Raw genomic sequence first — 3,582 nt, forward strand, 5'->3', positions numbered from 1 at the left:
GTGTGTGTGTGTGTGTGTGTGTGTACACACACACACACACACACACACACACACACACACACACACACACACACACACACACACACACACACACACACACACACACACACACACCATCATAGCCAAACTTCTGATATTTCTCTCTCCACGCGAGACGAAAAAAACAAAAAAAGTAAAACCGCGAGAGAGAGAGAGAGAGAGAGAGAGAGAGAGAGAGAGAGAGAGAGAGAGAGAGAGAGAGAGAGAGATAATAAAATAGACCCCCCTTCTCCCTTCCGACTCCTCCTTGACCTTTGCGTGTGACTGTCTATCGTGGCTAAATGTTGCCTCTCCATTATTCCACGTCGTTTGATTCTGACGTGACCGCCGATCTTTGTGTCTCCTGGGTGAAGGAAGACGTTGAAGAGGAGGAGGAGGGATGAGATGAAGTGGAAGAGTTCAGTAGCAGGGTGTGTGGAGGTAAGAATGAATAAAGAAGATCCAGAGATGCTTAGCGATGGTGTGTGTGTGTGAGAGAGAGAGAGAGAGAGAGAGAGAGAGAGAGAGAGAGAGAGAGAGAGAGAGAGAGAGAGAGAGAGAGAGAAGGTTAGTGTATGTATGATGGTGATAGGTTTTGAGATGAGGTGGGGATGGATCAGGAGGAGGAGGAGGAGGAGGAGGAGGAGGAGGAGGAGGAGGATAAAGCATAAGAAAATTACACCACCACCACCACCACCACCACCACCACCACCACCACCACCACCACCACAACAACAACAACAACAACAACAACAACAACAATAATACAAATGATGTGTGCATTTGTTTCATTATTATCGTCACCATTTTTTACGGTCTGGTGAAAAGGTGAAGTGAACGTATGGTAAGGGGTCGAGAGAGAGAGAGAGAGAGAGAGAGAGAGAGAGAGAGAGAGAGAGAGAGAGAGAGAGAGTGTTCTGCTGTTGTGGGAGGTGGGGAAGAGGTGGTTCGCAAGGTAATATTAAGGAAGGCCTGTGTGTCGGCGGTTCAGTGACGTCACGCCCCTAGGGAACGCCCATGCTGGCAACAAATTACATGTTTTATTCAAGGTGATCAGCGGAGTTTTGGCCAATCATATTTCTCAGCCTTTTGCGAGCCTTATTAAAGCCGCGACGGGGAGCAGAGGCACTGAATACTTCTACAGGAGTCTTATCGCCGGAGAGACTTTCCAGTGGCGCCTGTCTGCTCCTGGAGGTTAATAGTTTCTACAGTGACGCGCTGTTCATATGAAATTTCAAGGTCACCTATTGCTAAACTCAATATTCTATTATTAATTTTCAAAGGCCACAAGGGTGATGAATTGGCGTCTTGTGGGTGTGTTTTCCTTGGTACACAGTCCTTGTTAGACTATCACTGGAATCATGAAAGAACACTTGAAAATTATCGTGATTTCCAGTACTGTCTGTTCATATTATTCGAGTTCAGACATCGAAGTATATACGCTTATAAGGATCTTTCACTTTGGCTTCCCTGTGCTACGCTGGGTGACGCAGAGAAGTCAGCCCCATAACATCACATCCCCTACGGCAGGCTGTTCCTCGCTCGCCATACCTCCCAAGTACCTCTCGTTGGGACTCTAGCACGTTCACTATTGTATTATTGACATGAGTGTGGAAGCATAGACAAAACAAGTATTATGTCCGGAAAATGAACCTTTACCAAACCACAATGCCTTTTGAGATATCAGGTGCTCATGGTGTAGTGGCTATCACGTCTGTCTAACACACAGAAGGTCCCAGGTTCGAGCCCTGGTGAGCACAATTTTTTTCATTGTTTTTCACCCTCTGGTAGATGCAAATATGGGAAGAGGGAGCATTTACAGCATCTCACCTCTCGACTTCCCCTTTCCTTTTCGCCCCTTTCCCCACTCCAGACCCAAAGTGGACCTAAGGGACACACTGGACCCTGGTACTCTCGGACACTATTTACACTAACCTAATCAGCAGCTAGTGTAGGCCTGTCAGTTGAGTCAATAGGCGTTGGTCCCTGAGTGTGCTGGTCGATTGCTACAGTTCAGGGTCCAGGGAGAGTGATATCTGCCCTGGTGTGTTGGGAATGTGGGTGCTTCCGCCTTTCTCTATTGCTGGAGCGGATGTGGAGATGGGTGTCTTTCTCATTAAGTTGTGGGGATTTTGTATGATCTATTTTTATTGTATTTTTGTGTGGTTCCAGAGTCTTTCGTATATTAAGTATTTGGTTTCTTTTTATTTATACTTCGGCCGTTTCATTTTGTGGTGTCAAAAGTAATTCTATATTATTTGAAGGTTAATTTCCACGTGAGGATATAGCTTTTAATATTTTTTTTTTATGTGTGTGTGTGTGTGTGTGTGTGTGTGTGTGTGTGTGTGTGTGTGTGTGTGTGTGTGTGTGTGTGTGTGTGTTCCTCTTCCTGTCTTTCCTTTAGGGCTGTGGTAGTTGTGGAGAAAAGGATTGTGATGAGAATTAGGTAGAATTAGATAGGTAGGAGGAGGAGGAAGAGGAGTAAGAGTAGGAGGAGGAGGCGGCGGCGGCGTGGTAGGATTAGGTGGGAGAGAATTCAGTAGAAAAGAACGATGGAGATGGAGATTAGCATATAATATGTAGGAGCATCATCATCGTCACACACACACACACACACACACACACACACACACACACACACACACACACACACACACACACACACACACACACACACACACACACACACACACACAGAGTTCTCATACGCAGGATAATTATCTCCCTAATTATTTCTCAGCTTTCAATCAACGTTGCTAATAACACGCCCCAATCACCACAAATAATCACACGCCAGACCAAGCTGCCACTCGTATCCACACGGGGCGCTGCAAGGCCGTGTATGAATATCAAATTAGTAGGAACCCGCAAGTGCTCATGGTGTAGTGGCTATCACGTCTGTCTAACACACAGAAGGTCCCAGGTTCGAGCCCTGGTGAGCACAGTACATTTTACTTCCTGTTGCTGGGGCCAGAGGAACAAGGCAGTGCGTACAGCATCTCCCCTCCCCCCTCGACTCCTCCCAGCCTCCCTCCCGCCTCCTGTTTCTCCCTTAGGGCCGTAGAGGAGAGGCATTTCACATGGTTGTAATGATATAAATAAATAAATCACCGCTAGGTAATTATCGTCTAATTAGCTGAATACCTGTTGTTGGCAAGTTAATGGAAGCCTGTAATTGTGTGCGTGGCGGGCCGTCCCGCGTCGCCCGACGGGACCTACGGCGCTTCACTCCCTAGGCGACGGCCGGGCGGCGGGCGGGCGGGGCGAGCTTTGTGTTGTACCGCCTTTCCTGCTCTCCCTCTGCCTTCCTCCTCCCTCCGCCACCACTTACTCCCCGTTAATCTTCATCGTCCTGCCACCAGTCACTGCACTGTCCATCCTTTACTGCCCCTTGCCTTCACTTCGCTCTCTCCACTCACCTCTCACCACCCTCCACCGCCTCCCCTTGTCTCCTCACTCTTCGACTCCACTCTCCTCCATCACTCTCCACCATCCACTCTTATCACTTACACGCCTCACTTCTCCATCCTTTACTTTGCTATAGTCTTTTCCCCTCTTTACCTG

General features: G+C 47.9%; 2 non-coding genes across 2 annotated transcripts; both read left to right on the top strand.

Moving 5' to 3' along the window:
* Positions 1–1,705: 1,705 nt before the first annotated feature.
* On the top strand, positions 1,706–1,778 carry Trnav-aac. Its single transcript has one exon. It is a non-coding gene; the product is annotated as a tRNA-Val (tRNA).
* A 1,111-nt stretch (positions 1,779–2,889) lies between these two features.
* Trnav-aac lies at positions 2,890–2,962 on the top strand. Its single transcript has one exon. It is a non-coding gene; the product is annotated as a tRNA-Val (tRNA).
* Positions 2,963–3,582: the final 620 nt, after the last annotated feature.

The sequence above is a fragment of the Portunus trituberculatus genome, chromosome 50, assembly GCF_017591435.1.
Source record: "Portunus trituberculatus isolate SZX2019 chromosome 50, ASM1759143v1, whole genome shotgun sequence".
Classification (NCBI taxonomy): domain Eukaryota; kingdom Metazoa; phylum Arthropoda; class Malacostraca; order Decapoda; family Portunidae; genus Portunus; species Portunus trituberculatus.